Raw genomic sequence first — 26,781 nt, forward strand, 5'->3', positions numbered from 1 at the left:
GTCGTGGCGATGGAAAATAAATTTTAAAAATGCATTAACATACGTTTTTCAAATTTTAACCTTTTACCGTCAACATTTTCACTCCGCTTATCCCCAGGTTTCAACCTATTAATTAGGAAAAAGTCCGCCTCTGTGGTGTAGTGGTTAGCGTGATTAGCTGCCACCCCCGGAGGTCCGGGTTCGATTCCCGGCTCTGCCACGAAATTTGAAAAGTGGTACGAGAGCTGGAACGGGGTCCACTCAGTCTCGGGAGGTCAGCTGAGTAAAGGTGGGTTCGATTCCCACCTCAGCCATCCTGGAAGTGGTTTTCTGTGGTTTCCCACTTCTCCTCCAGGTAAATGCCGGGATGATACCTAACTTAAGGCCACGGCCACTTCCTTCCCCCTTCCTCGTCTATCCCTTCCAATCTTCCCATCCCCCACCAAGGCCCCTGTTCAGCATAGCAGGTGAGGCCGCCTGGGCGAGGTACTGGCCATCCTCCCCATTTGTATCCCCCGGCCCAATGTCTCACGCTCCAGGACACCGCCCTTGAGGCGGTAGAGGTGGGATCCTTCGCTGAGTCCGAGGGAAAAGCCAACCCTGGAGGGTAAGCAGATTAAGAAGAATTAGGAAAAATTGAAGCAGAGCGCATTGTTTCAAAAAAGTTAAATATAATAAAAACGATTGATCACAACGTATTCAAATTTTCAATAATATTATAAAACATACCATCACATCCATTTCTCTATTCATAGTCATAAGGTTGTTGGTTCAAACCTCCACCCCCTCCCCCCTTCCGGTGGTACTCGACATATAGTAATCGCCACGTAAGGTAATACCCCAGAAAGTAAATATCGCCGCCCGATGCTCTTCTTTTCTCTTTTTTGTAATGGCTGATCACTGCTGCCAACCTGCCTGGTTACATATTAAAATCACCAGACATAACCATAACAAACTAACCTCAATGTAAACACCGATAATGAATGTTTCCCTACCCTAGTAAATGATAAAAGTTAAGATAAAATAAATCAAGATATTCATAATTAAGTCGATTTCCACGCTCAATGAGCTCAATTAAGGAAATAAACATACTTGCACACTCAAATTAATGTCACATATATCTGTCTTTATTTTGATATACAGTAGGCGAACTTTAACCATATTCTTGAAAAGAGGGGCGTGTTAAACGATGTAATTTATTTAATAAATCTGCAGTGTGATTTTGGAAAGTTCCAGACATCCAATGACTTACCTTTCTTTTGCGCGAACATTTCTTTCTCTCTTCAATACGGTACCGGTAACCAGTAAGGAGAGAGATTATTGGGCATATTTTCAGCCTGCAGGCTGGTTATATCTTCAAGCTTATCAGGAAACATATAGGTATACTAATGTGCCAAGCTCCGTAAACGGAAATTAGGTCAGCTTTCAAGTTCACTGCGGATTTGAAAATAATAATGTTATAAGTTCTACTGCTAAAATTTCGTCCCGCAAGAGTTACTCGTATTTCATGTACCGGTAGATCTAGACATGAGACTGGCGTATTTGAACACTTTCATCATTTCACACAAACTATGTTATTAAATGCATTATCCGAACATGCCACAATTTTACTTACCTGGTATTAGCCAAATAGATTTACAATCACACAGAAAAAGAAAATATGCTTTAAATATTCTCGCAAATGTATCACTAGTGACTTTAACGGCAATGCGGTGGCAACACGCAATTCACGCTAGAACAGTGATTGAACGTTGCCAACGTGCCAGATTAACGGTAAATGTAAGACGTCGTATCGGCAAGTAGGGTCCCTAAACTGTATGGTTACCGACACTGAAAAAGACCCAACAGCAAGAAAAGTAACTATAAATCGATACCTTAATATTACAGGGGAGAAAGGGTAAGGTTGCACCCTTAGGGTACGTCCTTATACGGAGAGGACTATAGAGGTAGGCTGCATTTGTCATACTCTCATGTTATCTGAATCCCTCTAAACCAATAATCACGTGATTCTGGAAGTGGAATGATGCCCATGTATATAAGCTTTTATTTTCCACTGAGCAAGCGTCTTCCCATTCTGTATTTATTTTACCGGAATGTGCCTGTTTGAATGCTACATCGATATATATGCAATAGGCTGTCTTCTCCTAACATATGCAAAAATTACTGTAATCTATTTCTTGTAATACTCTTCTCAAATTTCGTCGACATAAGACCTATCTGTGTCGGTGCGACGTAAAGCCACTAGCAAAAAAAAATGGACAGGTTCAACATCATCCGTATAATCAATCGGGATTAACGAAACGAAATGTTTTGTTACCTGAATTGCTACGGCATCGCCATCAGGTCCGATTTCTCGATGTCTGTTTTCACTTATATTACTGTTAACACTAAAATGGTCTTCAGTGATATGTTAATCCCTCACTAAAAATTCACCCCCACCCCTATTCAACGATTCTGTGTCACTTTCTTCGCCTATATTCAGCTCAGTTTCAATATCCGCAGTATTCAGTCCCGCCATATTTACGAATGAAACAGCTGAACCACACTTGCAGAAGTTCAAGACTGTTCCCTAGGCAACGTCAAGACAGATTATCGCTCTTGTTTTATATTTCCTACTGCGTGTTCATAAATGCCTTATAAGCACTTCACTACCGGAAAAAATACAAAACCATCGCACAGATCGCAGGCGTGTACAGATAATGCAGCCGGGCGCTCTCGGGTGCTAAGGACCGGAATGCAAAGTGAACAGACGGGCGCTTTCGGGCGCTAAGGGTGGGGAAGGGTCACATTACTTTCTACACTGCAGTTTCGGCTGTCGAATACAGCCTTATGTACTAGTATTATATAAAAAACTGTACCTAAGTTTGTGGCTCCTAGTATGAAAGTAGTGTCTAATGAGGTCCGGTGAACACAGCTAACAATGTAGTCTATAAGGTCTAGTAAATGAACAAAATATAACCTGTGAGACTAAAAAAAGCAAAGTCACCTCCGTACAGGCCATGAAGCCCCTTGGAGGAGTGGAAGGTAAAGGCTTCCACCATTGTTAACCGCGGCACGTGATGGGATAGAGTGGTTAGCTCTACGCCCGGCCGCCTTTGCCCCCAGGAATTAACCTGGTACTCAGTTTTGGGGAAGGCTGAGTGAACCTCAGGGCCATATGTGTGAGACAAAGTTACAACATTTAAAAAAGCAAAGATTGGAACAAAATAGAAACCAAATTGAAACAAAACAAACGTACAAAATAACATGAGAAGGACTCGAACCAGGACAGATAGCGGATCTACACCTGTATTTAGTGGGCGCGGCATTATCCAAACGGAGTGTAACAGTTAATGAAGTGCCCGTATCAGATTCCTCCTGGCACTGACGAAAACATTCTACTCTTCTAGCCCCTGGGTTTACACGCACTCATATTTAGGTCAGTGTCACGGGAAGTAAAGGACCGTGATAATTCAATAATAAAGAGAATGGCCATGACGGGTGGGTCGCTCAAAACAAGTGAAGTATACACCCTTTTGTCCTTAGAAAGTTGAACAGAATGTGCTCGGATATTATTAATAAAAGTTCTACAGTGAGTTAAAGAAAACAAAAGCTGCATGCCCCTGAACGGCTGGGATTAGTCAAGTGTGTAGCTCTCTAGTGGAAATAATTGAGAAAGCCTTGCAAGTTTGTGAACTCTGTCGTAGAAAGTAGTGCAGCTTGATATCATTACCATATACTCCTCGGCCATTACATATTTAGTAGGAGAAGTGAGTTGGAGAGAGAAACAGACAATTTTGTACACTCGACCTTTAAGAGAAAACCTGATGAAGTTAAGCACGATATACTAGAGCGAACGAACAATGATCGAAGCCTGATTCAGATATTCGACCTCCAGTTGAATGGAAATAAGCGAATTGAAGATCGAAACGAACTGTACCAAAGCTAAAATGAAGAGTTGTATTTCACGAAAGGGAAGTGCTCGCTGGACCAAATTAACCTTATATCGCTCACATCGTTATGTGTGATTATATCTTACAAATTACTTCGCCTATAACGATAAAGATACGTTCTAAATCAGCCATCAGAGGACCAAAAATTCGACGAAGAAAAACTGATATTTTGTCCGCCTCTGTGGTGTAGTGGTTAGTGTGATTAGCTGCCACCCAAGAGGCCCGGTTTCGATTTCCAGCTCTGCCACGAAATTTGAATACTGGTGCGAGGGCTGGAACCGGGTCCACTCAGCCTCGGGAGGTCGAGTGACTAGATGGGAGTTCGATTCCCAACTCAGCCATCCTCGAAGTGGTTTTCCGTGGTTTCACACTTCTCCTCCAGGCAAATGCCGGGATGGTACCTAGATTAAGGCCACGGCCGCTTCCTTCACTCTTCTTTGTCCATCGCTTCCAATCTTCCCATCCCCCATAAGGTTCCTGTTCAGCATAGCGGGTGAGGACTCCTGGGTGAGGTGCTGGTCCCCCTACCCAGTTCTATCCCCGCGACCTAACGTCTCTTGGTCCAGGACCCTGCCCTTGAGGCGGTAGAGGTGGGATCCCTCGCGGAGTCCGAGGGAAAAAACCAACACTGGACGGCAAATGGATTAAGAAAGAAAGAAAGAAAGAAAGAAAGAAAGAAAGAGAGAAAGAAACTGATATATACATATAGATATATATATTTTTTTGCCAGTTGCTTTATGTCGTACCGACACAGGTAGGTCTTATGGCGACGATGGTACAGGGAAGGGCTAGGAGTGGGAAGGAAGCGGCCGTGGCCTTAATTAAGGTACAGCCCCAGCATTTGCCTGCTGTGAAAATGGGAAACCACGGAAAACAATTTTCAGGGTTGTCGACAGTGGGGTTCGAACCTACTATCTCCCGAATACTGGATACTGGCCGCACTTAAGCGACTGCAGCTATCGAGCTCGGTAAAAACTGATATTAATAATAAAGTTATGAAATTACAAATCCAATGAAATCCGCAATTTCTGCACAGAGTTTGACAAAGTTTGACGACATATGCAAAATATAAAGCATGTAAGATTTTTATCGATACCAATATTAGCTTCTTCGTAATGCAGTGGCTGTCATTCTGGAAAATGGAAAGTGAAACATTACACGTTTTGCCTTGTTTATACTTGTGAATGTAGCCTAATAGCACGCAATTGGGATTCTTCCTAAAAGACTCTAGCACACCAGTCAGACAATTTTTCTTTTCTGAATGCAATTCGTAAACACTGGTGAAGTTTGTCTGGCTGCGTAGAGTGGTTGTTTGAAGCTCTCATCTTCTATTCTCAAGGTTGTGGAATCGCATCCCAGCACAATAAGGCGGCGTTTAAGAGTACTTAAATACGAGGGACTCGTATCTCTAGATTTAGTGGCTCGCTAAGGAACCCCCTTTCAGCTAAACATTCTTGCATTAATCTATACTACCGAGCTCGATAGCTGCAGTCGCTTAAGTGCAGCCAGTATCCAGTAATCGGGAGATAGTGGGTTCGAGCCCCACTGTCGGCAGCCCTGAAGGTGATTTTCCGTGGTTTCCCATTTTCACCTGTACCTTAATTAAGGCCACGGCCGCTTCCTTCCAATTCCTAGGCCTTTCCTATCCCATCGTCGCCATAACACATATCTGTGTCGGTGCGACATAAACCAAATTGCAATAAAAAAAATCTATACTATTTAAAGAGAGGTTAAAACACTTCATACAGAGCAAGTGGCTGTGCGGTTGTATTCGGGAGATAGTGGGATCGAACCCCACTGTCAGCAGCCCTGGCGATGGTTTTCCGTGGTTTTCCACTTTCACAATAGGTAAATGCTGAGAATGAACGTTAATTAAGGCCATGGCCGCTTCCTTCCCACTCCTAGCCCTTTTCTATCCCATCTGTGTCGGTGTGTCGTAAAGCCAATTGTAAAATAATAAATAATATAGATAACCCTAGTATTATTTAAAATTTAATGTCCAGTTCCAGAAATTTCTCACACTGACGAAAGTTTCAGTTTTTATGTTATGATTGTGGACGAAAAACGATACAAAATGTGGATCGAGATAAGTATTACTATACAGGGGGCCCACAGCTGAGTACTAGTACTGCTCTAACGGTATCGTTGAATGATATTATGGTTATAATAAAAAGTTTAGTAAGAAGAATTGCCAGGAGAAGAATAAAACTGTCGCACTACGAGCTCATCTCAAGAAGATATTTTGAGCACCCTCTTTTAAGTTGTCTGTGGGTTGATATCCCTCTGACCTCGTGAGGAAGGAAGTTCCATTCAGGGATGGCCACATAAGAGTAAGGGATAAAAGAACCCAGTTAAAGTCAACTTTCTTCACAACTCAGAAAAACGAACATTGAATTGCAAAACGTTACTAAATAAACAGTTACAAAATCATGTGGTTTGAGTAACTAAAGTTCGAAATGTAGTGACTGAATTAAGCTTGGTCCGATTCCCAGTAACTCAACACTAACTCGATTACGACAAAAAGTTGACTCACCTGCTTTTTCCCCTTGTTTCATATTCTACTGCATTTGAAGCATTGTATTTACTGATATTAGAGTTATTAAGCTGTGCCTTTCCTCTGTCCAATGTGAAGTCATCAGAGAAAACACTTGCTCTACATTTCTTAGACTTGTGTCTTTTCTGCACGAACTTTTTCATACACCACAAAATTGTGGGTTGTCTGCGTGATCCGTGAACTATCGCACCTCCGTAAGACTGGTGACACAACACAAAAGTGCACGTTTCTGAGAAAACAAAATTTAAAAGTTTAAGACACAATATAAAGAATAATAACAGAACCATTACTTAAGTGTTATGTCTGTATTTATCTTACTGTGCCTAGCTATAAGTTCTTCTCTTCGTTTTACGTTCAACAATTTTTCTCGTTTCTTTAGCCTTTATTTTTTGTTTTTGTTATGTTGTGTCTCTAATTATGTTAGTTTTTAATTTTTTCCTCTATATTTATCGTTAGATGTTTTTTCGTCATTATTCTTCCACTTTTCTTTATGCTTGCCTTGTGCTACTCTATTGTAAATATGTATTTCATTGCGGAACTCTGTAATTCGGCTTCTCGCTGTTTTGGTTTCCCAACTAAATAAATAAATAAATAAATAATTCTACGTGATAAAATTTAGCGTATATTACATCACATTTTCACAGACTTTCAATGATATAAATCACAAATAAGAAGTGTCAGTATCCTTACAGGATGTTCAGTATTCTGAAGTTGTATAGCGGAATTTGTGATTTTCGCAGGAAAGAAAGGATTTACAATATTATAACAATTTTCTAGTTCGAAAGAGAGATTAATTTTGCATATAGTGCATGTCATAACTAAAATGATATTTTTGAGTTGTGCCACTATTCTTGCGGGGATGCGATATGACAATCTCAACTGCAAGTGAAATCCAAACCAGGAAACTTTAATTTTCATTTGAACAGTTCATTAGATGCTCACCTTCTACTTGAAGGTTTCGAGATTAAATCTCGGCTGAGACAGCTGACATTTAAGAGAGAGATTCGCGTTGGTAAATTTACTGATATATTAAAGAATCCCGTTTAAGGGAGTAGTTGTGGCTTTAAAAACTTTCTCATCTGTAAATGATGAACATAAAACATATCCGTTGGGTCATCAACTTCTATCTCTTTTCTGCTAAGAACGTTCTCTGCACATATCAGCGTAGAGTATTGTGAAACCTGTTGGGTGAAATCTGTTCAGTATATGTGCACTTACATAAACAAGGGTTGTGACCAAGCAACAAGCAGTTGTAGCAACCATAATGAAGTGCGCACATGAGAACTCGATAGTCGAATCTGTGCGCTGGAAGTCCTTTAGGAGGATCCTTTCGTTCAAAAATCACATAAGTTTCATGTAGAATGTATCTACCATGCATACCTTGATCTCGGTATATAATGAGAGCTATTCAACAAATAAAATAACAGGACATCATTGCGTAAATTTACACAACTCCTCCATACACGCAGGGTGACCAGACACCCTATATTATCGGGACATATCCTCCTTTTTTGACCATTGTCCGTGGTCCGGGCGGATTATTTTGAAAACGAAATATCCTCCTTTTTAAGTGAAGCTGTTTATTTTGGGATAATCTGTTTTGCTACTTCGTCTTTACAAGCATTCTTCATTTCGCAACGGCATCATCGAACTGTGATTAGAGCTTCCGTGATTCAGGTGTCAGCGCGTCGGCCCTGGCCTCTGGGTTCCGTGGTTCAAATCACGGTCACTCCATGTGAGATTTGTGCTGGACAAAGTGGAGGTGGGACAAGTTTTTCTCCGGATACTCCGGGTTTCCATGTCATCTTTCATTCCAGCAACACTTTCCAATATCATTTCATTTGTCAGTCATTAATCATTGCCCCAGAGGAGTGCGACAGGCTTCGGCAGCTAGCACAATTCCTATCCTCACCACTAGATGGGGCTTCATTCATAGCATTCCTGACCTGATCGAAAGACTAGAAACAGGCTGTAGATTTTCATTACCATATAGAAATGTGATTATAGATATACAGTACATACGATTATTCTATGCCTGCCTTGTATTGTGATAACCCTGATAATAGACGCTATTTACCATCATCTATATTGCATGCTTCTCTCTCAGCAATACCCCGTCAGAACACTGCTATGTTAATGTGTGACAGCTGACAACGTGACGAGCGACAGGATTTGAAGGAAGCCTGTTTTAAATGGATGGCGCTGAAAGTGATATTGATTATTGTGATGTTTATTATGTATTTGGCTTTCAAAATGACGATGTGAAATCTTCTAATCAGTTCTGCAATTTCCAACAATTCCTGAATGAGAGTAGTAACGACCCTGAACATAACAAGTTACCTTGTAGTCGGAAATGAGCAAAATTGATTGTAGTTCAGTGTTATTAAAATTTGCAGATTTTTTCCAGGGCACAATGCAAATGTAGAAGGAGTATTCCGATTGATTTCGGTACAATGGACTGATAATATAAACCGTTCCAAAGAAGAATCTGTGAAAATCCTCTTAACAGTTCAATATAATCTGAATGAATTTACATGTGCATCTTTTTTATATGTAGGACACGCCAAATCTTCTAAAGTCAACTGAATCTTCAGAAAAGAACCAGCAAGGCGTGTAAATTAGTTTCATTGTTTACATTTTGTACGAATATGGAAATGGATAAATTTTGTTTATGTTGCATTTTATCTGAGACTGCAGAAGATCTGGTGAAGTTGCTGAATGGTATGGACGAAGTCTTGGATGAGGAGTACAAGATAAAAATAAAAAAAGTCCAAGACAAAAGTAATGGAGTGCTGTCGTACGAAGTCAGGTGATGCAGGAAATATTAGATTAGGAAATGAAGTCTTAAAGAAAGTGGATGAATATTGTTACTTGGATAGTGAAATAACTAACGATGGCAGAAGTAAGGAAGACATAAAATGCAGGCTACCACAAGCAAGGAAGGCCTTTCTTAAGAAAAGACATTTGTTCACTTCGAACATTGATATAAGAATTAGAAAAATGTTTTTGAAGACTTTCGTTTGGAGCGTGGCATTGTATGGAAGTGAAACATGGACGATAACTCGTTCAGAAAGAAAGAGAATAGAAGTTTTTGAAATGTGGTGTTACAGAAGAATGCTGAAGGTGAGATGGATATATCGAATCACGAATGAAGAGATACTGAATCTAATTGTTGAGAGGAGGTCGTTGTGGCTAAATATGACGACAAGACGAGATAGAATGATAGGACACATCTTAAGACACCCAGAACTTATGCAGTTGGTTTTTGAGGGAAGTGTAGGGGGTAAAAACGGTAGGGGTAAACCAAAGTGTGAATATGACAAGCACATTAGAGCAGATGTAGGATGCAGCAGTTATGTAAAAAATGAAAAGGTTAGCACAGAATAGGGTGACATGGAGAGCTGCAACAAACCAGTCTATGGACTGATGACTCAAACGTCAACATGTGAACATTATATCTTCTTCTTCTTCTATGGCTCTGCAGTTCATTGTAAACTTTGCCCTCTTCAACAATGTTCCGCCATTTACCTCGATCCAATTTCTATAGCCCATTTCCCGAAGATCTTCACCCGATTCTCGGTCGACGTCGTCCTCTCTGTTCCCCTGAATTTCCATTTAATAAATTAGAATATATAAGTCTAAATTCAGACTGTCAATGGAGGATCTTTGTGTCCTCTTTTTCTCTGCATTGTCCTTCTTTTTAAATAATTGTGTCCCCTTTCTTATCTATTTCCATCTGGTCACCCAACATACGCCTACACATGATATACAGTATGGACTTGGTATATATTATTATTTTTACACATAGTCTATTTACTTGACCGGGCGAGTTGGCCGTGCGTGTAGAGGCGCGCGGCTGTGAGCTTGCATCCGGGAGATAGTAGGTTCGAATCCCACTATCGGCAGCCCTGAAGATTGTTTTCCGTGGTTTCCCATTTTCACACCAGGCAAATGCTGGGGCTGTACCTTAATTAAGGCCACGGCCGCTTCCTTCCAACTCCTAGGCCTTTCCTATCCCATCGTCGCCATAAGACCTATCTGTGTCGGTGCGACGTAAAGCCCCTAGCAAAAAAAATCTATTTACTTGTCCAAGCATTTGTTTTGACGGCTCATCAAGGCATCTATAGAAGAAATCAGAGTCAAGCATGTTTCAGCAGGGCGCGATGGCTCCTGATCCCCTTCCACCTAGATACTTCTTTGATGGTCCAAGGAGATAGATATCAGTCGGTGTCACGCCAGAACAGGATGATCCACTATCTCTCGGTGGTATTGGCGAGGTAGCTGAGTGTGGTTTGATGTTGACATGGAGCAGTACAGAGCATGTTCATAGCAAGTTAGGTCGTTTTGTACGACTTTTCCAGGAATTGATGTACACTCTAGACACAAATTTCAGTTCTCACTTCGCACCTCATTGTTTGACCACATTTCAGCCAGCCTAATGTTCCAATATAAATGGTCCATCAATGGCATCAATTTTTGGTGGTGAGACAAAGTCTCTCATAGTGCATTGGCACTGCTGGTGGCTTCAAGTAGCCTAGGCAATGGCTTCCACGGTATGCACTGGCCATGCGTCTTGGTAGGTGTGCTAGGTTCTAACCGACGAGCCCAACCTAGCACACGGGGGGCGAAGCGCTGGCAACCGGGAATGAGTTAGCTGGAAAATTTATAATGTCCAATAATGGATCATTTATATTGGTATTATAAATTTACTCATTCGGGACAAATATTTCGGATTCCCTATGGGAATCAACATCTATATCAGCCTAATGTTCGGCGAGTATATCATAAGGAAGGCACTTGATGATTTGGTTGGAGGCATCTCAATATGTGGGAGAAAAATTAATACCTCGCGATTTGCTAATGACACCACGCTACTTGCCAGCAGTGATGAAGAGCTTTCAGATATGTTAACAAGAGTGTAGAAAGTGTATCTTGATTATGGACTGGAACTCTCAACCTCTGTAAGTCCAAACTCATGGTGACTGCTAGAGCAGCACAGGTCAAGCTGACAGGTTGTTTGGAAGAGTTGGATGTTGTGCACGTTCTTATCATAACACGAAGAGCATCCCAGAACCTTTTTGTCGGTATAGTTCTGATACACCCTGTATATTTTCCTTCATATCTTTGGGTCAGTTTCTCGCATTTTAAAGTCATTTTTAAGGATATTTTACGCCACTTTATCGGCCATATTTTGCCATTTAAGTTATCAGAATCCGGGTCCAGCTCATAACAATCTTACCAGTAGAAAGGGTCAAACATTAAAGTACGTAGCTTTGCCCTTTTTCTGTGATAAAATGGTGCATATCGCCTAAAATAAATAGTAGAAAATTACCGGATATGCTTCGAATAGGCTTCTCATTGTGTATGATAACAGTAGGTCACGTTATGTCTGAAAATATGCAACAAGCCCAAAACTCGCTCAAAACAATAATCAGTGTATGGTATTGCATGGTCCTCGCTTTTAATATTTTATCACACTTAATTGTAATTAATATCAAAGTACAATTGAGTCGTATTGTTCCAAAATGGATCTTATCTATACTACAGAATTGTTGGATATTTGAGAAGAACTGTTCCTAAGTTTGAATATAATTTAAACTTAGAAAATTGGACATATTTGGAAAGTTTGTTACTGTCAAAATGTGATGGATATAATTAAAATAATTGATTTACAGCACTTTTTTTATAAAATATTGATTTTAAAAATGGATAAGGTCCCTTTCGGAACACTCCTGTGTCGTAAGGAAGTTTTGGAACAATCAACTATGGGTATGGTCACTAGTGAAACAATAATAACATATAGGTAATCATTATTAAAAGCGTACTTGATTGATATTGGAGTATTTTTATATTACAAGAAAGTCGTTTCAAGGAATTATAACTGGCAGAGAAATATTTACTACTTTGTAAAACTCTTTGCAATAATAATCTAGAACAAAAGAAACATGTTTGGATGAAGAAAAGTGTGGGAATATCTTATAAGCTTTTTGCAAATCAGTATCATCTTCTTGAACATTTTCAAATAAAACATCGTCAGCAGGAGGTGCCTCAAAACGTTCTTCAGTATCTCTTGACATTTCACTAAATCAGAGTAAAATGAGTCTCTCTTCACTCGTCCAGTTGTCTCCATAACGTTTCCTCTGAAGGTCTGCGATATCCTTCAACTTCTCTACTTTGACAAGTGTTCAAATTGAAGGGTTTCTGGGGCGATGCTTGTGGCCTCTTTTCCTTTCTTAAAGACTCCTTTGAATACACCACAATCAGGTAGAATGTTTCTCGTTTCACTAGGGTACCACTACACCTATTCCTTTTGATATCACCCTTTTTGATTATTAAAGCTTAAAATTTCCAAGAGCCTGGTGCTTTCAAGCTTACATTTATTTGACTCTTATGCATGAATAATACCAGAGCTATTACCTGTACAACTTTTTCCTGTGTTTTTCCCGATTACTTGGATCTCTAGTTCTTTTTCTTCCCCTTCCTGGTTGCTGGACCAGTACATTACTGTTAATCTCCATGCCGATAAATATTTAGGTACTTTCTTAAAATACTGCTTGCTGTTAAAAAATGCTAAATAAACTGTCGTTATTAAATTGGCACTTCATTGTCCACGTTTACCAACGACAACACTATTGTAGGTACTTCTACCAACATGGGGGCAAATAATATTGAAATATCACTCAGTAATGTGCAATAAACTAAAATTAGAAAGGAGAAGGCCTGTTATGAAACACACTTCAATTACAGCTACCGCATTAACCAAGGAAAAGGACAAATTTCGAACAACCTGGATAAGGAACCTTATGGAACAAACAGGATGTCGGATAAAGTACTTTTGGAACAAACTCAGATTTTTATTATGCAATTACGCTGGAGTGGGTGCATTTTGGATTTTGCATTTGGCTGATTTTCGTGCAAGCTTTCAAGAGGATGGCACTAGTATCACTAACTTAAAAATTATAAATTTTGGAGAAGGCCCCTTTTGGAACTATACGACTCAATTCACCTCCTGTGCAGAGACAAAACCTTTGGATACCCACAACAAACGTTATATCCATAGGCTCAATTGTTTCTGTGAAAAATGTACTTGCGGGGACCTCATGCAATATCATGCGTTCATTATTGTTTTGAGCGACTGTACATACGTTCATGTACGTAAATTTCTGCAATGAGAAATCATGTAACATTATTTATTTAATCACTCACGTAATATCGATTTATTCAATTTAATGATGATTGTATATAATTCATACTTAATTAATCGCATAGGGGGTCAAAATGAAACACGACTCTATAATTTCACGTATATGTTTTATCACTTACGCAATACTGCTTTGGCACACGCCCGGCTGAGTGGCTCAGATGGTAGAACGTTGAATTTAAAGGCGGCGGATTTGATCCCAGCCAATAAAATGATTGATATTTGGCCAGGCTGAGTGGTTCAGACGGTTGAGGCACTGTCCTTGTGAGGGCATTGCCAACCCATAAATCTTTCCTCCGCTAAATTCTAGTTGAAAATCCGCTAAATTCCGCTAAATTTCGAACTGAAGCAAAATAGCATATATATGCTCTGAAGCAGATGTGCTGGGTTGAGGTCCTGTGGTTTCATATGAAGCCACATGGTACTATTCTTTTTCAAATTATATGCTGGCAGTTCACAGCAGCAAAGACCATACGGAAATTTTCAAATCTATTTCGAAAGTTATTTTCTCTCTTTCATTACTGTTTTCATTGTTTTTGATAAGTTCGGAAAGAAATAATATCAAACAATTTCGCATCTATATCACACTGCAAATAGACGCACCGTTCGTATTTGGGGTCATTGGGAAGCTCAACCAACTAGTCTTTTAAAGTTTAATTATTTAACCACTCTTTACGAAATATCTGACTACTGTTTAACCTTTCGACATATTGACGTGCGAAAAAGAACCTGATGTCGAAAGAAACACGACACTACCCGGCTCATCAAGAGTACAGTAACGATTATAACAAATTCTGACTGAGGCTGTGGACCAGAGCTGGTCTAGAAAACGAGTGGTATTACGCAGCATAAGTTCAATACAGCGGGAATAAGTAGACTATTTTGCCGTCGTAAGTTCTATATTATATTTTTCTCCTGGTGATGAAAGGTGATATTGTTACCGCTGAAAATCGCTAAAAGAAGTTAGAAAATCCGTCAAAAAATCCGCTGTCCGCTAAATGGGATATGTATCCGTTGTTCCATTTAAAAATCCGCCAAATTTGGCGGAAAATTCGCTGAGTTGGTAACACTGCTTCTGACCCCAACTTGCAGATTCGATCCCGCCTCGGTCTGGTGGTATTTGAAGGTGCTCAAATACCTCAGCCTCGTGTCGCTAGATTTACTGTCACGTAAAAGAACTCCTGCTGGACTAAATTCCGGCATCTCAGCGTCTCCAAAAACAGTAAAAGTAGTTGGTGGGACGTAAAGCCAAAAACATTATTATTGTTGTTGTTAGTATTATGTATTATTATTTGACCTCGCATGCTTTCGCGGAACGTCACTAATCATCGTTCGTGAATATTCTTGTCAGTTTAACAGTTCATGTAACCAAGATAGGATGTGCTACTTTGCTCTGGGTCAAGTTCCACCCCAACCTTCCTCCGCTGCCATGCACGCAACACGATGTGTACTCTTCTACCGATGGTTGTATCATTTAATATAAAAGTAATTGGAAGCAAAATGTTTATTTCTTATGTGTAGGGCCTGTTTCATATGTAAATTAGTGTTCCATTCATTTAGTAGTAGACAACTGAAAATAAAAACATGTAGGCGAATCGTGGTCCTGATATGGTTATACTTACGTTTCATTTTACATATTCTAAGTACTGTTACATATTTTTGCATATTATGTGAAGAATGTACACATTTTTGTACATATCTAGATAATTATTAAAAAATATTAAAAACATTGTCAGCTCGTTTAATTTTCAGGTTACAGTAAAATAACTGGCGAATTGCATCTCATATAGAATATATTTCAATTGCTATAGTTGCTTTAAAATTCCTTTAAAATTGATATTTCTAACCCTTTACCTGCGAACTACAGTAGATCCGAGCGCATCAACTGCATACAGAATCTCAGATTCTGGGATGGCTAGTTGCCTTTCATGGCTCACAGTTTCTAACAAACTCCATGCAGTCTGGAAACGAAATCTTGGTTATTCTACCTCGCCATCTGTTTGCAAGAAGAGTACCTGGAAGATATTTCACCTAGCTAGTTTTAATTTTTGAAATATGCACCGTTGACTTTCTGCAATGCTGGAGGGTCCTTCTCAGCACATAAGAGAATTGTATCGGATCAGCGCCAAACATTACAATGGAAAACATTCAGAAGTACTTGGTGACACACTGCGCATCACGATACAGAAGTTACCGTACTATTTGTGTTACGTAATAGGAGTTTAAAGACACATACTATATCAAATTTATTTAGTAACACGTATTTTTTTTTCATTTTCAGGGCATGAGGGCAATAGGAAATTAGCTACAACAATACCGATGGCTTAGTGCACAAACATTGTAAGTACAAAAATGATGATTCTGAGAAAACTCAAAGTGAAAATTTATAAAGTTGCAGTTACTTGTGACAAATAATATAGCTGTAGCCAGTGTTACTAATCTGTAGATTATTTCTTTGTAATTGTATTTCAACAACTAGACCACATTTTTGTGCATCAGTAAAGGAATTATTCACTATATTTTAATGGAAGGTTGGGACATACAACATTTGGCGCTAACCATGTGAAAGAGAACTTCAAAGCACAAACGTTGCATTTCTCGAAGGAACTGATTTCAACATTCGTCTTCATTTATCAGATAGCGGCCCCGGTCTAGCAAGCCAAGAATAACGGCCGAGAGGATCCGTCGTGCTGATCATACGACGCCTCGTAATCTGCAGGCCGTCGGGCTGAGCAGCAGTCGCTTGGTAGGCCAAGGCTCTTCGGGGCTGTCGCGCCATGGGGGGGGAGGGGTGTTTGTAAATTTAGAGCACTAATACAGTTAAATCCGGAGGTGCATATGGCCCTGAGGTTCACTCAGCCTACATCAAAAATGAGTACCAGGTTAATTCCTGGGGGCAAAGGCGGCCGGGCGTAGAGCTAACCACTCTACCCCTTCACGTACCGCGGTTAACAAGGGTGGAAGCCTTTACATTCCACTCCTCCAAGGGCCTTCATGGCCTGTCCGGAGGTGACTTTGTCTTTTAATACAGTTAAATATTTTATGAATATTACATATTTAACTGATACTTACCAAATTTTTGTGTACATATTTTCCACTTTGATATTACATAGTCCGCCTCTGTGGTCCAGTGGTTAGTGTGATTAGCTGCTACTCCCCGGAGGCTCGCGTTCAATTCCCGGCTCTGCCACGGCATTTGAAAAGTGGTACGAGGGCTGGAACGGGGTCAACTAAGCCTCGGGAGGTCAACTGAGTAGAGGGGGTTCGATTCCCTCCTCAGCCATCCTCGAAGTGGTTTCCGTGGTTTCCCACTTCTCCCCTCACGTAAATACCGGGATGGTACCTAACTTAAGACCACGGCCACTTCCTTCCATCTTTCTTGCCTATCCATTCCGATCTTCCCATCCTCCACAAGGCCCCTGTTCGGCATAGCAGGTGAAGCCGCCTGGGCGAGGTACTGGTGCTGCTTCCCAGTTGTAGCCCCCTGACGCGAAGCCACCCGCACCAGGACACTGCCCTTGAGGTGGTAGAGGTGGGATCCCTCGCTGAGGGAAAAATCAACCCTAGAGGGTAAACGGATTAAGAAAGAAAGAAAGGAAAAGAAAGAAAGAAAGAAAGAAAGAAAGAAAGAAAGAAAGAAAGAAAGAAAGAAAGAAAGAAGAGTTATTAGTTTTAGTTTCCACTCACAACATTTACGGTTTTCGGAGAAACATATTTTGATGCTTCTTCAGCTTCTGAAAACAGAAGAAAAAATAGGAGTTGAACATATTGTCAGGTCAAACCTCCGCGAGCGTGCAATGTACAAAGTATGGTACTTTTTTTATAACTACTACTAAAATGTTTTCATTCCTCCCCTGAAGGGGAAGGCGGGCCTTTTGGACGGTTACGCCGTCTCTGAGGCCAGGGAGATTTGTTACGGCGAAGGGGATGTGCGGAGCAGGTGAGAGGGTTGGCGGCCGTGGCCTGTACTAGGAATGTCTTGGCGCTCGGCTTAGTACAGGAGAATGGAAAACCACGGAAGACCTTTCTCAGGACAGTCGATGGTGGGGACAGTCTCTCTCCGTCTTCAGAATACAGAGGCGTAGAGCCGCGGCCACCCCTCCTATGCTCGGCTGGCCGGTCGGAGTGCAGAGTTGTCGGGCCATGGCCCAGGCGTGGCCACTTGTGGGCCGAGACTCACTCTGCATCCGTCGACTTCATTTCAATTTTTTTACAAGCTGCTTTACGTCGCACCGACGGAGATAAAAGGGCTAGGAGTGGGTAGGAAGCGGCCGTGGCCTTAATTGTGGTACAGCCCCAACATGTGCTTGGTGCGGAAATGGGAAACCACCGAAAGTCATCTTCAGGACTGCCCACAGTGGGGTTTGAACACATTATATCCCGAATGCAAGCTCACAGCTGCGCGCCCCTAACCGCACGGCCAACTCGCTCAGTAGTAGAACATATGAGACGCTATGAAGATAAAGGGCGAACTCAGTGTGGGACGAACATGTTCTTATTTCATGTTTTTGAACGATGAACCCTAGAGAAGAGTAATGTGAGTCAAGTTAATTGAATTCAGGTTTCCTTCCTTCTGAGAATAAACCTTGCAGAAAACTGTGCCTTTCTGAGTAAAATTTAAAGTCGGAAAAATGTTTCATTACAAACAAGGGTTCTACATACACAACGGACATAATTTTGAACTAAAAACGCTTGTTAAATTTCGAAAAGGAAAGGTCAAAAATTACGATTCCAAAAAATCTGTCTTGCAAAGGAAAATAATCTGCATAAATTTGACAACTGTCCAAACGCCTTTGCTCCTGAAAATCTAAAGGATATACGTGAGTTATTGCCTCATGTCCCTTTACCGTGGAGCAAGTTTTTGTTGACGTCTGACACAAGATTCATCTTGTAATAGAAGATGATTTAGTTGTGTTTACTACAAATATTCAGTCCTTGACAATATTAAAAATTATATAGAAAAAATTATTAATTTATCTTTCTTTCTTTCTTTCTTTCTTTCTTAATCCGTTTACCATCCAGGGTTGTTTTTCCCTCGGACTCAGCGATGGATCCCACCTCTACCGCCTCAAAGGCTGTGTCCTGGAGCGTGAGGCATTGGGTCGGAGAATACAACTGAGAAAGAGAACCAGTACCTCGTCCAGCCGGCCTCGCCTGCTATGCTGAACAGGGACCTTGTGGGAGAATGGGAAGATTGGAAGGGATAGACAAGGAAGAGGGAAGGAAGCGGCCATGGCCTTAAGTTAGGTACCATCCTGGCATTTGCCTGTAGAAGTGACAAACCACGGAAAACCACTTCGAGGATGGCTGACGTGGGAATCGAACTCCCCTCTAGTCAGCTGACCAGCCGAGGCTGAGTGGAGCCCATTCCAGCCCTCGTACCACTCTTCAAATTTCGTGGCAGAGCTGGAAATCGAACCCGGGCTTCCGGGGCTTGGCAGCTAATCACACAAACCACTACACCACAGAGCCGGACATAATTAATTTGTACGTTTTATAAATATATATTTGTATATAAAAAGAGTACAAATAATTTTAGGTCCATTCTTTTGAATTTGACCGAATGAAATAATTTTAAAAGTATCTTTCCTCAGAACATACATTTGTTGAGTTTGCCCTTTGTATTCGCAACGCCGCTTGTGTAGCCTTATAACTGGAATAAAATAACATCGCAAACGAGTGGTTCATATTATTTACTTCACTGTGTTCATTAAGGGTCCGACTCCTTGGCTAAATGGTCAGCGTTGAGGCCTTCGGTTGAGAGGGTCCCGGGTTTGATTCCCGGCCGGGTCGGATATTTGAATCGTATGTGAATAACTCTTTTAGCTCGGTGACTGGTTGTTTGTGCTTGTCCGACACTCTCCTCTTCATATTCAGACAGCACACCACACTACCAGCCACCAGAGAAACACGCGATAGTGATTAGTGATTACATCCCTCCACGTAAGGATGGCGTCAGGAAGGGCATCCTGTTGTAAAACAGGACCGAATCCATATGCGCAACCGCGACGCCACAATGTTTAGGAAACGTGGTAGTAGAAGGAGCAGAAGAAGACGTTTGTTTAGGGTCAGTTCCCCATGTAACTAGTTATGTCAAATATTTTCATGCGATGAATTAAGGGTTAAGCATGCCATTCACTTGTTTTCAGAGCAATGGAACCAAACGACTCAGATTCCCCAGTAGAAACAAAACTGTCTGGTGCTATCGGCCCTGAGAGGCCTTTGATCTGCTAAGTGACAGCTGCTTAGCCCGAAGGCCTTCAGATTATGATATTATGCTTGGTCAGCGCAACGAATCTCCTCGGCCGGAATTCTTGTCTTTATAGACCAGGCCCCTGCAGTAACGTCTCCGTTATTATTTACGACCAACGCTCTTTGTTATGAACTGTGAAAATACACGTGTCTCGGTTAAACTGGAATCAACTTTCTGTGTGTAACATTGAGCTCACGAGCCCTAAAAACAGCTTGCGGTTAATATTTTCTTAGACGCATTCTCTGGAACGCAGTAGAACTTCCATGTAACCCGCCGTTGGCAAAACCAGGTTCAGTCAGTCGTATCGTCCTTGTAACAGCTTCTTCAGGGACAGTAATCAATTATTTGAAGGTTGATTCTGCAGCCTACTCCAAAACATTAGTGCTACTTCTTCACACAAAATATAAAGGCTAAATTGTTGAAAATTGCTATAATTAATACTATTGCTTTTACCTTCCACTAACTACTTGTAATGTTTTCGGAGATGTCAAGGTTTGTAGTTTTAAGTGCCTGTAAATCTACCGACACGAGGATGACGTATTTGAGAACCTGCAAATAACACCGGTCTGAACCGGGATTGAACCCCAAACATGGACTCAGCCAGTCAGCCCAGCGTTGAAAACTGCATGCCCATTGTGTGGAATGAACGTACTCCGTAACAGTGAAACTTCAGTTGTAAAGACTGCCCTTCAACTGAACGTGAAAGGTCGCCAACCTCGAGGACGACCTCAAACACACTGGCTGGATAGGGTGAGAGATGACATGCAGTTCACCAAACTCAGCCCTCGGGATGACTGAAGTGGAGGAAACATTGCAAGAAGGCAAACCCCACATAGATAGGAAAATGAAAAGAAGATGATCATGATACTACTACTACTAATAATAACAGTATGGCCTCAGCTATCGTGTGCAGACATTTCAATTTGATGCCATCTGGCTGTCTGCTCGCCAATTTCGACTTTCCGTTTTACTCTAGGTCCACTAGATGGCAGACCGAGTAAACCGAAACTCTCTTGGGCGTTTATGGCTGAGATTTAATGGTAATTTTGTCTGGTAAACACCAAGTGTGCCACCAGAGATCTTTTACAGGCCAACATTGTACGACATGGGGTGTCGTATGGACATTTTTCCGCCTTCAAAAATCCGGCTACCTCTGCCGGGTTTGAATCTCCTATGTTGGGACCCGGAGGCCGATACTCTACCACTGATCCACAGAGGCAGGTATGATGATGATGATGATGATGATGATGATGGAGAAACTATTTTTCCTGGCGTTTTATTATCAACATATTATTATTATCAACAGATTTCAAGATTTCGTTTCACACTTCCTGAAGTAGAACATGTGAATTTTGTTCTACCCAAACCTACTTAAATGAGGGTTTGACACTTAAAATAATCTAAATAGCTGTTTTGCGTTCTTCAGATGAATTGTTATTTTTCGACTGAAATTTATTGTAAAATGATTTCCACCACTCTTACAAGCAGTAGGTTGGAAATAGATCAGGGTTACTACCATTAAATACTGCACGTCCCATGCCTCCCACTGCACATTTGACATCTGGTAACACCTTGATGCAGCTGATAGGTCAGGAGGAGAGTAGCGGTTTGGCCGCCAAGTCATCCACATTGAGTACAGCTGGCAGAAAGCGTGGTGGACCTAACTCTACCTGTTGTGTATGTATGTATGTATGTATGTATGTATGTTCAGTCCTCATCCCGAAGGCTGGTTGGATCCTCAACAGCTCTGCCATCAGCTGTCACAGATGGCCTAGGCATCACTGAAGAGGCGTACTAGGCAAATGAGGAGTAAGACAGTTTCCCGTTGCTTTCCTCATCGAGCCAGAAATTGCTATTACAAATCAGTCTGACACGCCCACTGAAATACATGCATCAACCGAGCCTATGAACAATATCTTCACACCATCATAGCAGGTACTGGCTGCATAAGGAATGGCATTACTAGCATTGCTCATACATCAGTTACTTTCACATTGTCGAAGCCAAGGATTAGTCTGAGACAGGTCAATGAAAGTAACAAAATTGCTCTAGCCTATACCAGAAGACATATTGCACTGTAAACACTAGGTCCCGCCAGCAAAGGCATCTACCTGCTGTATAGTGATACAATGCCTACATCGCACTTAGGCCTAAGGAAAAAAACGGATTGGTACAGATCGAAACTTTACTACGGATGGTCGAGTAGTCTTCTGGTAGGCAAGCTCCACTCGAAAAGTTCCCGTAACTAACCTAAAAACTGTACTGTAATACCCGAGCACGCTTACTGAAGTGTATTTCAGTTTTATATTTTCTTCAGGTTAAATTTGAGCAGCATAAATCTGCAGCTTGAGGACATTCCTAGTGTAGATAAGGGAAATACGTCCAGCAGCAACAGTAAGCAAACACATATTTCTTCACCGGGCGAGCTGGCCGTGCGGTTAGGGGCACGCAGCTATGAGCTTGCATCCGGGAGATAGTGGGTTCGAACCCCACTGTCGGCAGACCTGAAGATGGTTTTCCGTGGTCTCCCAATTTCACACCAGGAAAACGTTGGGTCCGTACCTTAATGAAGGCCACGGCCGCTTCCTTCCCACTCCTAGGCCTTTCCTATCCCACGTCGCCATAAGACCTGTCTGTGTCGGTGCGACGTAAAGCAAATAGCAAAAAAAAGAAAAGATATTTCTTCCACAGTTGGCAATCGTGAAGATTACTTTAACTTCCGCTTACGCCAGATGTCGGTGTCTGCAAACGTTCCATGGTACGTACTAACCAACCCGACCACGGAAACATTCTCGGAAGACGAAGCAAAACCTAAAACAAACTTATTTTAAGCATATAGAAACCTAAAATGAATGTATATACCACCTAAAAATCCGGGCCCTAGTTATATGGAGTCGAACCTCAGAAACACGGTCTTTCATCTCAAATATCTCACATGTATTGCCCGCCTTGGTGAGAAGGGAGTGATGATGTTAACCTAGCAGCTCTCATGACATCAAGAGCAGTTCCGTTGGCTGGACTAGCATTAAGCTTTCGTCTATCGTGATGATAGGTAACAAAGGATTTCTCAAATGCTGTGTTCCTCAGACTGAAACTAATGACACTGAGTCAGACGGCTAGAGTATTGCACCTCTTTCTTCTTACAACCGGGTATTCGATGGTGATCTACGATAGCCATCGCTTCGCAACAGGACTGCAAACAAAGTACAGGTACTTCGTATCATGTTCCGGTAATGTGCAACAAAAGCTTTTGTTTGCCGAATGGAAAGCTTACACTATGCTGGCACCAGAGATCGAGGAAGAATTCGCAACTTCCGCGCAGTGAACTGTAATGTGAGCGTCCAAGTGACGTTCATTCTTCTTGTTGTTGCTTCATAGTAGGGCCTTGGAACATGTACTACTTCAGTCATCAGCTCTGGTTTCTAGCGAGTATGAATGAATGAATAGTAATTTATTGAACATTAGAGGCTTTACGCCCAGATACATGTTCACAATGCCAGATTACATAAAACAGAAAGAACCATTAAAAGCAACGAAACTGAACAATTATTATAAACAGAACTGAAAACACACCAACTATATCTGCTAAGCGGCCCCTTACACGGGCGGATGACCAGTCCACATGTAATGGCCAACCCTACTGTACAACCCTATAATCTTACTAATAACTTGGTGGCCCCCCACACGGGCGGGATACCAGTCTCCGTGCAAGGCACCACCCCTAAACTAAATCTACTGAGCTGCCACTAACATGAGCGGATGACCAGTCCACATGTTAGGGCACCCTCTACATCTAAATTAACCCTATAATCCTAAAATTAACTTGTTGGTCCCCTACACGGGCGAGAAACCAGTCCACGTCTAAGGCGCCACTCCTACAACTACTGTCCGGCCGTGTCATCCCCCCTGGTGAGAAAAGGAGCCGCCCTCGCAAGGATGACACGCCCGGCCCTACCCTTGGGGCCCAAACGGGAAGACCCCAACATCCCCTACCAGCTGACAGAGAAAATTTCTCACCACTTCCTTTGTGGCCGGCCACATGAGGCGGAAATCCATCTCCTCATGTACCCCGCCTCCCTCACTCCTCTCTCGACATATGCCTGTGTCATTCTTTTCCAGACTCTCTGCATACATTGGGATAGGCCCTCCCTATCCCGTTCTAGCGAGTAGTGAGTGACGGTCTGACGACCTGTATTTTTAGCATTCGGGAGATAATGAGTTCGAATCGCACTGTCGGCATCCCCGAAGAGGTTTTCTGTGCGACGTAAAGCAAATTATTAAAAATAACTTATTTCCAACCTGCCTGATAGCCAAGATCATTAAGATGTCAAGTCTATATGGTCTGACACCGTTGTTAGCCGGTAGCTACCCAGTCTCATCGAGTAGTGTCACTTAACTCCTCAGTGGGACAGTTAGCGCTATTAACTGCCGTCCTCGGGCGCCCGGGTTCGATTTCCGGTGCTGCCAGGTATTTAAGACATGCAGAAAGACTGGTATGTGATTTAAAAGGTATGCGAAGCTCACCTCCATTGGGGTGTACCCCGAAAGAGCTGCATCACCTCCGGACGGGCACATGAGTTTACATATATATAATTTTACGGTTGCCTTTTACGTCGCAACGACACAGACAAGTCTTATGGCGACGATGGAATAGGAAAGGGCTTGGAGTAGCAAGGAAGCGGCCGTTTCCTTAATTAAGGTATACAGCGCCAGCACTTGCCTGGTGTGAAAATGGGAAACAATGGAAAAGCATCTTCAGGAATGCCGACAGTGGGGTTCGAGCCCACTATCTCCAGAATACAAGCTCACAGCTGCGCGCCCCTAACCGCACGACCAACTCGCCCGGTTAACTCAGGATTATAAAACTGTGAATTCATATTTTAGAAATTAACTGAACCCTATCGTTCTCTCCTCGGACTTTTAATTTCTCCCTTCAAAAGTTAGGGGAAGCCAACGGCCGTAGCCGTGTTGAAACACCGGATCCCGTGAGATCTCCGAAGTTAAGCAACAGTGGGCGTGGTGAAGATTTGGATGGGTTGCCATGCGCTGTTGGTGGGGGGTAAAGGGAGGAGCGGAAAGGAACTGGCCACCCTCTCAGACACACCTCTGCGGAGGTTTGGACCTGCCTTCGGGCAGAATACACCCTTACCTTGTAAAAATAATCGACTTGGGGGAAATAAGAACATAATGAAAGAATGGATGGAAAATTCATCTACTCTCAGGCACTACAGAAATGCCACTGTAATCTCCTGTCCATTTGAGTGAGTGGCATATCGAAACGCTCTCACCTTCGTCTTACTCTGTGTAACAATCGATACGTCCTTACAGGTGATCGGATCAAGGGAACTAGAAATGTAGTGGCATTGAAATGTCACATGATGTGGGGGAGAAGGGTTCTCTGCTTTCCCATGCCCTTGTTGTGTATCATGAAACAGGCGTACCAACCTCAGGATCCTATGTCTAGAACAACCTGGGTACCGTCTCAGACTAGGCTGCTTAGTCTTTGTGGTTAAAAAAACTGATTTTTAGCCTGCCTGATAGCCAAGATCATTAAGACGCAGTCAAGGTTGCAGGATTGAATCTTGCCACAGAAGGGCTAAAGTATCTAGAAAATCACACAAAAAATACCAAAATGGACGTAAAAAATCATTCACAATTTTATTATTAATTACATCTTCTTCTCTTTCTTCTACTTCTTCTTTTTTTATTCTTCATCTGTTTACCCTCCAGTGTCGGTTCTTCCCTCGGACTCAGCGAGGGATCCCACCTCTACCGCCTCAAGGGCATTGTCCTGGAGCTTCAGACTCTGGGTCGGGTGATACAACTGCGGAGGATGACCAGTACCTCGCCCAGGCGGCCTCACCTGCTATGCTGAACAGGGGGGGGGGGAGATTGAAGGGATAGACAAGGAAGAGGGAAGGAAGCTGCCGTGCCCTTAAGTTCGGTACCATCCCTCCTGGAGGAGGGAAAAACACTTCCAGGATGGCTGAGGTGGGAATTGAACCCACCTCTTCTCAGTTGACCTCCCGAGGCTGAGTGGACCGCGTTCCAGCCCTCGTACCACTTTTCAAATTCCGTGGCAGAGCCGGGAATCGAACCCGGGCCTCCGGGGGTGGCAGCTAATCACGCTAACCACAGAGGCGGACATTAAGTACATTCTTCTTATTCTGTTTGCCTTTCAGGGTTAGCTTTTCCCTCGGACTCAGCGAGGGATCCCACCTCTACCGCCACAAGGGCAGCGTCCTGCAGCGGGAGACATTGGGTAGGGGGACACAACTGGGGAGAATGATCAGTAACTCGCCCAGGCGGCCTCACCTGCTATGCTGAACAGGAGCCTTATGGGGGGATGGGAAGATTGGAAGGGATAGACAAGGAAGAGGGAAGGAAGCGGCCGTGGCCTTAATTACAGACTCATGAAGATATACAATGTGTTAAAATGCGAAATTCTAGTGATATAGCCTACAACACATAGTGCAAAAATATATGAGAGAAATAGTTCTTCTTTCAGACATTATATTTTTTAGATTAACATAATTTAAAAAGGAATTCCGTGTTTGTTAAAAAAGTACATGCAGAATTTAGAATGAATTTCTTTTCCAACTGTAATGAATTCAGCGAACCCGCAATGTACATCCTGGAGAAAGAAATTGAAATCAGTATAACTGGAATTATATTTGGCTTAACCACACCTGGGTTACATAAATTGGAATTCGTTAATCTTACGTCAGTTGGCTTTACAGTATGTCACAACAGTCATCTCCAGGTTATTAGGTGTAAAGGATTGCAGGTTTCCACACAACACTTCTCTCCTCATCAACGGATGTTAAGGGTTCATACTTGAATCTTCCTCTTCATAAACACT

At 42.1% G+C, this 26,781-nt stretch overlaps 1 protein-coding gene across 1 annotated transcript in view; it reads right to left on the reverse strand.

Moving 5' to 3' along the window:
- The window catches only part of LOC136864770 (dual oxidase maturation factor 1), a 563,446-nt gene that overhangs the window by 423,752 nt on the left and 112,913 nt on the right, over nt 1–26,781 (reverse strand). The gene's annotated exons all lie outside the window — the stretch shown is intronic.

The sequence above is a fragment of the Anabrus simplex genome, chromosome 2 (genome assembly GCF_040414725.1).
Source record: "Anabrus simplex isolate iqAnaSimp1 chromosome 2, ASM4041472v1, whole genome shotgun sequence".
Lineage (NCBI taxonomy): Eukaryota > Metazoa > Arthropoda > Insecta > Orthoptera > Tettigoniidae > Anabrus > Anabrus simplex.